Source organism: Camellia sinensis, chromosome 1 (assembly GCF_055761805.1).
Source record: "Camellia sinensis isolate YWXY chromosome 1, ASM5576180v1, whole genome shotgun sequence".
Classification (NCBI taxonomy): domain Eukaryota; kingdom Viridiplantae; phylum Streptophyta; class Magnoliopsida; order Ericales; family Theaceae; genus Camellia; species Camellia sinensis.
The window spans coordinates 85,113,247-85,126,725 of NC_138961.1; the positions used below are offsets into that span (position 1 = coordinate 85,113,247).

Consider the following 13,479-nt stretch of genomic DNA (forward strand, 5'->3'; position numbering starts at 1 on the left):
AACAAAAATTAGAGCTTAAGCATGCTAAAACATGACCAAAAGCTTCTTAGAGTTAAGCCAAAATCATGCTAGAATGACATGTTAAAGCATGATACACATTAGGCTAATTCATGGAATTGCACTACAAGTGCATGGAGCATGCAAGGGCCAACCAAACCAAACCTTAACAGAGGTATGACATGACAAAACATCACCAAGAACATGCTGAAATAGAATCAAATCATGCTAGAAAGGCATGCTACTTCATGAAGCATACAAGACTAGTTTGTGAGAAATACACTACAAGTGTATAAACCATGCAAGGAGTGAGTCCACCAATCAAAACCAAAGTTATAACATGTCAAAATAACACCAAAAACATACTTGAACTATGCTAATTCAAACCACAAAAGCATGCTACTTTGTAAGGCTAACAAGGCTAGCAAAGAGGATTTACACTACAAGTGCAATAAGCATGCAAGAGGTGACCAAGACAGCCAAAAATAGAGTTATGGCAGGTCTGGTAAGTCACAAAAATGAGCCTAAACAAAGCCATAAAGAAGTAAAAACACATGCTCATTTGGTTGGCCATCAACACTAGCAAGCAAGACAAGAGAAGAGGGGACCACCCTCTCCTATTTGGGCCCTCAAAATAGGATTTTTACCACTGAAAATCCTCTGGATTTCAGTGGTTCTAAGGCCCAAAAGAAGTTGTTTGAAAAGTTTGAAAGTTAGCTTACAAGGCCTTACAAGCCAAGGAGCAAAAGGGAGGACAACCCCCTAGCCAACCAAGGCACAAACCAAGACTTTTAGGACTGAAAAATAGAGGAAAAACAGAGGTTTTTGTAGTTCAACACCACCCCAAAAAAACAGCCTCAAAGTAGTATGACAAGATGCCAAACAAGTGTGTAAAACAAGCTTAAAGGGAGAGAGATCTTACCCTTGATGCACAACTGCAAAATGGCCTCTTTCTTGGCTCAAATGACCCTCCAACAGCCCAAAAACCAGTTCCAAGAGACCTCAGCCCATGGGTATGCAACCTTGATGAAGGATGCCTAGGCAAACTAGTTGTATTTCTCTACATCTACGCACTTCTATGCACAAAAGGGGAAGAAAGAGTGAACTATAGAGAGAGAGAGGCAGAGATTTAGGTCTGAAAATTCTAGAAAAAGAGGAGCTTTTAGAGAGAGAGGCTCCCCAAAATTGCTTCAAGAAGTTCTTCCTTTTAAAAATGAGATATTTGGCTCCATATATAGCAAAATGCAAGAGTTTGGTTGAAAATAAGTATGGGACAGCTGGAGGTTGTGTGGAACAGTTGGAGATGAAATATCTTCAAAAAATCTGAGTTTGGGTCACTCTTGGCCGATCGGCCATCTTTGGTGCCGATCTGCCACTTATCTGCTACTTTTTTGGCCGATCGGCCAACAAAATCTGCTTTTCACGCCCAACTTCAAATGGGCATAACTCCCTCATATGAACTCCTTGTTAGGTCATTCTTGTGTCCAAATTGAAGCCCCGAAAGTAAGATTTCCAATGGTGGCAGTCTGACATCAAAATTCTAAATGTGCTAAGAGATATCACTCTTTTAGTGAAGACTGTTCAGTTTCGATCCAACCGGAATGATGCCCAACTTCAATCAATCATATCTCCTCCATCCGGAATTGTTTTTAGGAGATTCTTGAGTGCAAAATGAAGCCCCAGAAGTCTTCTTTCCAACAGTGGTGGCCTCATAGCTTAAATCCAAGTGCATAGACAGATAGTTCTGATTTAGCGAGGACCGCTCGACTCTCTCTTAGCGATTCATACCCAACTTCTTCCTCAACTAGGTTTCTTCCCTCTTCTCCTCTTTTCTTCAACTCCAAACCCCTAAACAAGGTGTTTTGAAAGATTATTCAAAGATTTCATCTCTCTTCCATTCATTTCCACTTTGTCCTCGCTCGATTTACCGAAAAGCGCAACATTTGACAAAATGCGAGTCTCGAAACATCGTAGAAATTTTTTTCAAAATTTTTTGAAAGAAAGGGTTTTAAAGTCTAAAAACCATTTAAAATAGTTTTGGTCTAAAACGGGGTGTAAGGTTGGGATTTAATTCTCCTCTTGCCGAAGGAATCGAACTTTTGCTCTGCACATCTTTCAACACCAAGTAAACCATCAGTAACGGCCAAGTCTTAAGGGCGGTAAAAAATAGAGTGTCTACATAGTGGAATCGAATTTCGATTCCGTGAACGTACACTTCACATTGAGAGAATCATGCAAAAATTATTGTGTCGTTGTTGATTTAATTTTTCTGCATTAGTTTTTATTTCCATTAATTGAAAAATTAAAATTTTAGTCAAAAAAGTAAAAAAAATATTACAAAAAAAATATATATTTTTGTTTTTTATTTTTTTTATACATCTTTTCATAAATAAGTAAAAAATTAATAGAAAAATTAATTTCCAAAGATGTTCGAGAATAAATTATTTTAATTTTTTATAAAAGAAGTGAAAAAAATAAAGAAAATAATGTCATTAGATATTTTGATTTAATCACAACCCAAGACATGGGGCCTATATGGTTCAGTTCTTCGAGTAGAAAGAAACACATTTTAAGCGTTCGGTGGGGGCTCTCTCATTTTCTTTTTGAAAATGTTTTAACGCTTTAATTTTGGATTTCAAATTAATTTTAAGGGCAAATTACATATACACCCCTCCAGGTTTGGCAAAATTACAGATACCCCCTGAGGTTTGAGAAATTACATCCCGCCCCCTGAGGTTTGTATTTTCATAACAATTTACCCCCTGAGGTTTATATTTCATAACAAATTACCCCCTAATTTCTTATGCAAATGTAGCATTCAGGGGGGAATTCGTAATTTCTCAAACCTCAGGGGGTATCTGTAATTTTTCCAAACCTGGAGGGGTGTATATGTAATTTGCCCTAATTTTAAATGATATAACATGAGTCAGATTATTTAAATATTTTATTAAAACATAAAAATTATCTAATAAGTTTTTGGCATAAGTTTAAAATTAAGGATTCAAAATAAATGTATTATTACTGTGTATCTCTGTCAACATCAGTTGTACGGCCCATTGACTTCTCCAAGCCTCACACGATAGAGAAATCATAGTAACTTTTGGTTTAATTTTTAAAATTTATTTCTGTTTTTAAATTACAAAAATGTTTCGAACCTCACTAAATTCGACCCCCACGACCAGAGTTGAGTTGGAAAGTCACGTGAGCGGTCACGTGACTTTCTGACCCACGCACCTCTTCTTTGGGGGTGTTTGGTAGGACTTTTTTTAGCCAATTTATAGCTTCTGGCTTTTAAAAAGTTATTTTGGACTGTTTGGTTAAACTTATTTCAAACAACTTCTGATTCTAATAACTTATTTTAAGTGAAAAAAGCTGATTCTGAGAAGCTGCTCACCCCTTGCTTCTGATTATCAACTTCTGCTGTGGACATATTAATTCACGGTTATACTCTTAGATTTTTTTATTTTTTATTTTTTTTTAAAATAGAAAAAGACACAAATAGACTATAAAATATTATTATTATTTTTTATAAGAAATGTAGACAAATAGTGAATAATAAAAAATAAAAGTTAATTAAAAAAACTACTTCACAGCTTATTTAACAAACACTACTCAGTAACTTAAATCTATAATCCAACAGCTATACCAAACAGATTAACAACTTCTGATTAAAGTCATAATCTATAATATGTTAAGCTATAATCTATAATCTATTTTAACAGCGACACCAAATAGCACCTTTGTCTCTCCTCATTCATAATTCAAAATTGGAGCTGAGTTATCAGAGAGATATAGATCTGTCATCTCTCGCTCACCTCTTATTGTTTTGTTCTTCACTCCGACGGTCGACGACCTCTTCAAAATCGACGCCCTACAAGCTCCTTGAGTTCAACGCCCAACAGCTCCTGTTTCGCTGTCTTTCCCTTCACTCCGACGCTCGACTCGCTCTCGCTTTCGCTCTCTTTCCCTCTCATTCGACAACGACAACAACTAAGAGGTAATCTTGTATATATATATGTATATATATTAGGGCTTGTAGATATATATATGTATGTTGTATATATATTAGGGCTTGGGATAAACAAGATGGGTTGAATGCTTGAAAATGTTGGAATTAGGGCTTTTGACAATCTCATAAACAACTTGAATCTTGGATTTTGGCCTTTTGATTTGGGAATTGAGTATACTTTACCTTACCTACCACCTGCTCGATGAAATTTCTCTACCAAATTTTCCACTCATTCATAAATTATTCTATTCATTTGGGTATGGTAAATGGCTTGGGAATGACTTCTTGCGTTTGATTTCAACATTTCTTGGTTGTTCATTGATTTAGTATGGTAATTGGTTGGTTGATGATATTGAGTTCTTAGTAGTTATTAAATTGTTGTTGGCCATTTTCAAAGTAGTTATGTATTGATTAGTGTGGGTTCAAATGGGTTGGTCATTGTTAAACATTGTTAAATGGGTTAAATTGTTGTTCAGTAAATGCCTAAAATTGAACTCTGAATTAGCATAATACAACTACTTAGCTTACTTTAGGTCAGATATTGTGGTTTTTTTTTTTTTTGCTTTTACGTTTTTTTATCAGCTGGATTTGTGAAATCATGATCAAGTATTTAACTTAGGCAACCTTTGACACTGTTGAGAATTTTTTTGGTGTGGATATGCCCCATCATTGGGCTTGAAATAGAAAGATTTCGCATAAAATTGAACTCTAAATATGTCCAAATTGGTGGATAATTGCTGTGAACTCTAAACTTGTCCAAATTGGTGGATAATAAAGACATTGAGAGGCCATCCTACCAATCATCTCTGCCATCTCATAGACTCATAACCCTGTTGCTGCTACTACTGCTCTATTTGGTCACATCTCCATCTGTTTGAGTTTCTTTAGTTCTTCCATTTATCATTGAAACACATAGGCACTCAGGATGTGTCAAGAGGTACCATTTTGGATAAATCTTGATTGGATAAATCAAGATTAAGTTCTGTTACTTTTTGGATAAATCTTGATTCTACCTATCAATGTGTTTAAAGTTCTATTACTTTTTGGTCCATACTTCTTCACTCTTCATCAACCAAATGTGTGACATGTCAATTCATCAGAGGATTAAATCCCACCTCATGAAATGCTTCTCTCTATTGATGATTAAGTTCTCTGATTCATATGGTTCAGTATCCAGCAAGATTGAAACTGTACTAATCTGAAAATTCTATAGCTCATTTAAAAATTCAATGTCTTAGGAGTTAAATTTGGGTGTTCGGTTTTTGTGGCTGTTATTTACGTTGTAAACATTTAAATAAATTTAAATTTAAACACTGATTGTAATAGTTTAATGAGGATAACTTGTTTTTGCAGATGTCAAGTTCAAGTGTCAATGTGGTGGCTCAGATCGGTTGACATACTTGAACAAAAATTGTCCAAGATGTAATAAAACGGCCACTATTCGAATTTCGAGACCGATCGAAACAAAAACAAGTTATTCTATTCTTGCATTGATTGTGGTAGTTTTATTGGATGGTGCCTTCCTATCAATTCACAATGTAGAGGCCATGAAATTTCAAGACAAGCACAAGGAGAAGTGCCAACTGTCGGCGAACAACTTCAATGTATGACCGAACAACTTTGATCTATGACCGAACAACAAAGATCGATGATGAAACAACTTCGAATTCAGAGCACAAAGAAGCAATATGTGTTGTTTGTGTTGCTTGTTATTGGTGCCTTATTACTTATGAAGATGTAATAATATATATATATATATATATGCAACTAAGAAGTATAAGTAGAAGTAGAGTGAACACTATTGTATGGTACTGTGATGTTTTACACTCAATATGTATTGTACCTTTTTTGACTTTTGTTGACCTCCAATATTGGTTATGTATTGCATGTGTTTGCCATTTGAGGTGCTGTTGAATATTTGATGTTAACAGATTGATATTGAATAGAATGAAAAGTTTCAGGTCCTTCTGCATGTTAACAGATTGATACATATTTATTTCTTTTTTTTTGCATGTGTACAGATTGATGTTAACAGATTTTTCTGCATGTTAACAGATTTATTTCCTTCTGCAAGTTTCAGGTCCTTTTGGAATTATGAGAACAACTATATATGCTATTTATTTCTTTCCTTTTGAAGTTTCAGGTCCTTTTGAAAGAAATGAATATCAATAAAAGGAAAAAAGTTGATTGTATGACGTTGCTGTTAGGTCACATGACAGTATTAGGCTAAAATATTACACTGTGAAGTGAAAATGCCATAATGATAAAGACAATGGTAAAAATTATAAGAGCTAAATTCAAGAGATTGAGAATGATTGCAAACAAAAAGATTACTTTATGCAGAACCATAATCCATATATAAAAACACAATGATGTAAAAAAAATAATATTGAGCTGAAGTTTCCCTCCAATCACCAAATAACTGCCAAATTCCTATTCTATAGCTTCAAATAAATCATCAAGAACTGTTGTTACTTTTACCAAGATAAATATAGAGACCTCACCCTGTTTCTATCTCCACCAAACCCAAACCCAAACCCTCTTGAAAAAACCCTTCAATTGCATGTTCTCAAATTTAAAAGCCCCATTCAGTAGACCCTACTTTCCCACAAGATTGACACATGATCTTGGATTGGCTAAGGCAAGAATTATGTTGTAAATAATGAAAGATGCTTCTCTCCCTTATCCAAAATCAAATTATATTTCCTACCGGAGGGTGTCAATCATAATGTTACAATCAATGAACTCCATGAACTGTCTACGCCTACAGAAATCTGTAGGGACCCAACATTTTCACTAAGAAAGCCAATAAAATCAGGAGCGGAAGGCACAGAATCTAAGCAACAGAATTTGCCCTGGGATGTAGCTCCCTCAATCCAGACCAAAACAGCTTCCTATCAGAAGCAGAATTGCGGAACCCTGTATAACTGGTTCAGATCAAGTAGGACCAGCAAGGTCAGGAGCAGAAGGCACAGAATCACCAAGGTTATCACAAACAGCAGTTGTGTCAAGAGTTTTAGCAACCATAAAGAAATAAATAACCCAGGCACAGAAAGTTCAATTAACAAGTCAAACATGTCTATAATAAGGTGGGACAGAACATTTTTTACACATCTAAGGTGGGACTTAACATAATAAGTTCTAATCTCTAAAACTAATTGTAAAAGTTCAATAAACAAGTCAAACATGTCTATAATGTCCATCATTCATTCTCAGAGTTTATGCATTAGAACCCGATGGGGTTAGAGATCCAGAACCAAAACTTTGAGTTGGTGCATTCATCAAACTTCCTAGTGTGCCTCTTATAAACTCCGATGGGGTAACAGATGTGCCTTCAATAGCATTTACCACCTGTGATAATTCAAGTTAAAAAGTAGATGTTACAAAAATAAAATTTTAAACGAAAACAAGCAATTGATGTAAAGTCGTCTTATGAATATGTACCGGTACATACATACTATTCTGCATGCCACCCATATAAGGATAATACAATGCATAAGCTTGAGCTTCAAATCGAAGCTCCTTAGCGGTCTACATTTTTTCAAGAATGATTAATGATTGAATTGCTATAATCTAAAAAACAAAAATAAGTAACAAGTTGAATTGAATATACACTTTACCTTTGCTTTTGTTTGTTTTTTTGCCGTTGCCTTGAACCGATTGACTATTTGATCTACGTTGGCAACCTTTTGTTTCGAAACTAGACGGCCTCTTCACCGAGCAACCAAAGGACTGATCACCTTCCTAGTAGTAGACACTATTGTAGAACTGGTGGCAATCGGACTTTTTCTACAAGATGGTATGAAAGTAGTACAAGCTTGTAAATTACTCCCACTACCAGATTCATCTTTCATGACTCTATCCTTCATTTCATCCAACCCAAGGTCTATCATTTTAATTTTCCCTTCACAGTTACTAGCAAGTTGTACAATGCCAATCAATTTCTTGTTCATCCTCTCATAACAACTTGCATTGAAATCACCTCCAAAGCCACTGTATGTGGTTTTGATGCATGTGTACTCTCGAACCAAATCTTTTCTTCAATGCCTCTAAACTCAAACAACCGACACATACATTGAACTTCACATTCAATTGAATTAAAATATACAACAAAGTCCACATGCTTCATCTTCTCACAAACTACCATCGCTTCTTGGACATTATATGTACAAATTGATTCTTCCTCTTTCACAATCATTGCCTAACAATAAACTAATCTCTTCAACTCTCCTTGAACTTCTTTGAATTTTGCATTGGTGTATGTTTGCTGAAATTGCTTCTCAAAGCCATATATAGTCAGACAATCAAACAATTTGTGTCGAGACTTGAAGTCTGATTTCTTCTCTTTCTCTACCTTGCTTCTCAATGCATTGTCATATTGTTCAACAAATTGCTTTAATGTAGTTTTCGGGTTGACATATCCATCAAAAAATGCATTCATGCTTTCACTTCATTGTGTAACTGACATGCCAAACCAAAATATGTCTTTAACATATACATAAACCCATCGATGCCGCTCATCATATAGTACCCCCAACCAGTCATTATTATAAAGATTGAATTTTGTAAGCATCTTTTCCCATTGATTCTCAAATTAATCTCTTGTCAAACAGTCATAAACTGTATTTTGCATAGACAATTTTATGCGTTCATACTCAGCATATCCTTTCAACTTCTCCGGAATTTTCTTCATTATATGCTATAAGCACCATCGATGTCGAGCCTATGGAAATACAATTTCTATAGCATTTTGCATAGCTCTGCACTGATCAGTTATGATAGCTTTTGGAGGACGGTTTGACATGCAACTTAACCACGACTTAAATAGCCAAACAAATGTGTCAGTGTCTTCACTAGATAACAATCCACACCCAAGTGATTAACTCCTACAAATGGAGCAAATGGTATGTCATATTTGTTTGTCAGATAGGTTGTGTCAAATGAAAAAACATCTCCAAATGCTTCATAAGTAGCCCGACTCTTTGCATCAGCCCCAAACAAGTTTCTAATGTGACACTCATCATTAACGTCAATCACATAAAAGAATCTCTCACTATGTGCTTGCATCCTCATAAAATAACTTTGAAGTGATTGGGCATTACCTTCCCCAAGCCTTAATCTTCTACCTCTATCAATGTAATTCTTTGCATTTTGCTCATCAAATGTTAATGACTCGTATCCCCCCGCTTCAACAACCATTGAATGATAGTTCCTAGACACCCCAATCCCCGCTTGATCATTAATTTCTAATCGTCTCTTCATAGGAGTAAGAATTTTCTTATTCATTGTAAAATGACGTGAGTCAGTGGGAATCAAATCATGATTATACTCAAGGTTAACTGTGGTTAACATATATCTCCCATCCTTTTGTAGACTACCTCGTACCCTTGCTTTGCAACCGATTTTTGTTGACAAAGATGGCTTCAAAGGGTTCATTTCTGATTTTTTTCCCCTCTCCCTTGCTTGAGAACATTCAATTGCAAAGTTTTTTAATTGTCCATCATCTCCAAAATGTTGTGCTCTATGAGCTATAGAAAATCCAACATGCTTAGCATATTTGCCATAAAATGTGTACACTTCCTCCCTTGAGAGAAAATACTTACCCTTCTTAGGTTCTTCAACTTGTTCACCCTCATTTACTGAAGGATTGTTACCACCATTTGAATCAACCTCCATTCTTCCACTTTGAAAAATGAAATTGAAATAGAATGATTTTAGAATGTTTACTGGGTAAGTCCAAGTTTTCAAACACTAATAAATTATAGCAACTTCATCTAATAAGTAATATTTGACATGTTTAGAAGTTCCACAAATAGAAGTAAGACACTAAAGTTTGTTAAAAAAAAAAGATAAGAAACATAGAGACTAATTTCAATAGAATAGATCAGAGAACACAGAATAGAACAGAGACAATCTATACATTAACAAAATGATTAACAAACTAATTTCAATGTAAAATATAATGTGCTCACATTAACAAATTGGAACAAAGAACAATTTGTGTAGTCACAGACCTGGAACACAGAACAAACTATTTCTGAATGTATTCTCAAACTGAAACTGATTAACCCTCTCTGATTGATGAATGTATGTGTGTATGAACACAGAACACATTAACAGAGAGATTGATGAATGTAGTCACACAGAACAAATTATTTTTGAATGTATTCTCAAACTGAAACTGATTAAGTCTCTTTAATGCGTTCACACTCGGCATTGCGGACATACATAGAGATTGATGAATGTATTCACGCTGAATGCATTTACATAGAACAAACTATTTCTGAATGTATTCTTAAACTGAAACTGATTATTAAGCCTCTTTGATTGATGAATGTATGTGTGTATGAAGGCGAGAGAGAGAGAGAGAGAGACAGAGAATGGGGGGAAGTGTACCAATTTGAATATTATTAGTTAAAATAGCAAATTTTCTTCATCATGTTTGTTTTCAATTTTTTGAAAATACTTTTTAGAAAATTATACTTTTTTATTATTATAATTTTTTTTACTAAGTTTTTTAATATTTTAAGCAATTTTTTTTTAAAAATTTTTTAGACATATCTAACATAAATACAATTAAAAAGTATAATTTTCGTGAAAAAATTCTTTAAAAAATTCATTAAATACCAAAAATATCATATATATATATATATAAGTTTAGTATATTTTTTGTATTTTTTTGTATTTATTAATTTTTTAAAATATTTTTTCACAAATATTTTACTTTTTAGATACATGTAAGTAAGGTGCATCTAAAAAAGTAAAAAAATGTTTAAAATTTAGAAAATATTCACTAAAAATAAAAAAATACGAAAAATAAAAAACTTAGGCTGTGTTCGGTGGGGCTCTGTAATCAATTTTTTACCCACTAATTTGAATGCTATGTTTGGTTTAATTTTCAAAAATCATTTTCACACCCGCGTTTGAAAACTCGTCTACCCGGTCATCCCCTTGGACGTTCGGCCAGTTAATCAGAATTGTGTTTTTTTTTTTTGGACACCTGTTATTTTTATATTTTAAATAAAAAATATTTTCAGAAATTTTTTTTAAATTTTTTTATGAGTTTTGAATAGAATTTTGGATTGTGTGTTTGGTTATAAATTGCAAGTTTTTGAATCAAATATCATGTCACATAAAAAATTTCAAACTCAATTCAAAACTCTTTTCAAAACTCTCTTCAACCCTCATATTCAAACAAATTTTCCTCACTCAAATCATAATTTCAAAACTCACAAATTCAAAATCCAACTATATTTTCAAATTATAATTCTAAACTCTATCAAACACTACCTTAATTCTCAAAAAAAACTGAATTTAAAAAATTAAAAGCAACCACATTAATTTTTATTTTGTCTCATTTAAGGAGATAATAAAACACTTACGCAAAGATAAAATGGCGTGCACCAACACTCCAAAACTACCAAATAACTTCTCCACACAGGCACCCAAAATAATTTTCTGAGGCAGAGCACAGTCTACGGACTGTTCAACCGAAAAAAAACAAAAAAATAAAAAACGAAACATTACCAAAAAAAGATCAAAACTAAAAGTAATGGAGAAAAAGGTCAAATAAAATACTAAAATATCTCCCTCCAAATAAATAAATAAATACAAAAATGCAAAGAATATCTTATAATTTGTTAATTGGTTCAAATATAGGTGGGAATCAGGATGTAATTATGGCTCAACCTGGCCCGTGGCAGGCCTCGCAGTCTCTCGCCTCTTTGGCGGGCTGGGCCGAGCAAGCCTGCTAGTCGAAAAGTGGGGTCCAAACCCAAACCCAAGTCCAGAGCCACTCCGAATAGGGCCAAAGGTTGAGCTGGCAAGCCTAAGCTTGGGGCCGAGCCTGGAGGGACTTTTTTGTGACAACCCCAAACAGGCATATTATTTTTGTATTATTTCATTGAATATATTTGTATAATTATGTGTTTAATTTGTTTTTATCTATTTGTTTATGGAAAATCTGTCTAAGTGCTTATTTTGAATTGGAAATTGAAGGCCGAAACGGATTCAGAAATCGAAATTGACTAATTCAATAGGCTACTTAAAATATTTAGAATCATATTTAATTAAAATTTAATTCGGATAAAAATAATGAAAATAAACTAATTAGAATTGATTAGAACTAAACCAAATTAATTAAGCTTAATCCCACTTAATTAGTCTAACCTATTTCACCTATATATATATGCCATACGAGCTTAATTAACTCATTTTCTACAACTCTTGAGCTGAAATTTTAGAGTGAGTGAGAACATCAACTATAGAGAGAGAAGTACAGAGATTCTAGAGAATTGAGAGGAGACTTGAAGAATTTAAGCTTCTAACACTTGAATTCAAGCCCTAGGTATGAATTACAACTATAATCTTTGTAGATAATCTGTTAGAAATTGGGCGCCCATGTGGCATGACCCTTAGAACCTTTTGAACCTCATCCAATGATGGGTTTTGAATTTGAATTCAAACCTATTTGGATAACCACTCAGGATATATATCTATCATATCATGATATGGATAGATGATATAGATATCAGATATTATCTCATTTAACAAATGGATAAATGAGATAAATAGATTATATATCTGATATATGGGATATGGGTGATCAAGTGGAAAAACAACGTATGTTTGTTTTTTATTTTTTCATGATACTGACTCTCTCTCAAAAAAAAATAACGATCAAAGCCATTTGCATTGTGGTTTGTGTGGGTGATATTCACCATTGTAATATCACCCCACTGCTGGGATTGATTGATTAGATTCTGGAAGCACGTGATTTATCCACGAGGTTTTAGATAAAAAAAAGGTATGATCTAAACATTTTATTCCGCTGCATTTTTTATATTTTGATTTACATTGGTATCAGAGCCATTGATGGATATTTTCGTGTTTCCTTTAATCATGTGTATATTTTTACATGTGTATGTTTACATTATATACATGAATGTTTGTAAAGGAGAAAAAAAATCTACTTTGATTAGATTAAGAGCATAAATATTTTTTTATGTTCATTAATGTCTTTTTTTTCATACCATAAACGGTTTTATTTTGAAAAAAAGAGTCCGGCAGTACAAAAATCGGACTAGAAAACACCCGGGAAGGCGGCGCGTGTGATTCACGCGCTGTATGACGCCTCCCAGCAGCGCCACGCGCCACCACGCGTATCCACGCGCCGGGTGCCCTGCTGACGCGCCTGCACGCGCCATCACGCGCGCGTTGGCGGCGCTGTCCACGCACGCGCGCCGTCGGCGCCTCGCACGCGCGCCGCGTGCTGGAGCCGAGCGCCGAGCCACGGCCGAGCCGCTCCTTGAGCCGACTCGCGCTGAGCGGCGGCGAGCCGAGCCGAGCCATTTTTCCCGCCTGGCTTGGCTCTAAGGCTATGTTTGTTTGTTTTTAATTCTGAATTGCGTTAATTGGCCATAATTTATTCGTTATAGCTTTGTTTTAAGCATGGTTGGTACCGTTACACTCAG

At 34.6% G+C, this 13,479-nt stretch overlaps 2 long non-coding RNA genes across 2 annotated transcripts; one reads left to right on the forward strand and one right to left on the reverse strand.

Moving 5' to 3' along the window:
• The first annotated feature begins 3,704 nt into the window (after nt 1–3,704).
• LOC114274779 (uncharacterized) lies at nt 3,705–5,970 on the forward strand. The gene is made up of 2 exons (XR_014336717.1): nt 3,705–3,994; nt 5,360–5,970. It is a non-coding gene; the product is annotated as an uncharacterized LOC114274779 (long non-coding RNA).
• Nucleotides 5,971–7,042: 1,072 nt separating this feature from the next.
• On the reverse strand, nt 7,043–9,709 carry LOC114274778 (uncharacterized). Its single transcript, XR_003633516.2, has 3 exons — nt 7,627–9,709; nt 7,451–7,537; nt 7,043–7,357 (listed from the first exon to the last, which is right to left on the reverse strand). It is a non-coding gene; the product is annotated as an uncharacterized LOC114274778 (long non-coding RNA).
• Between the last annotated feature and the right edge of the window lie 3,770 nt (nt 9,710–13,479).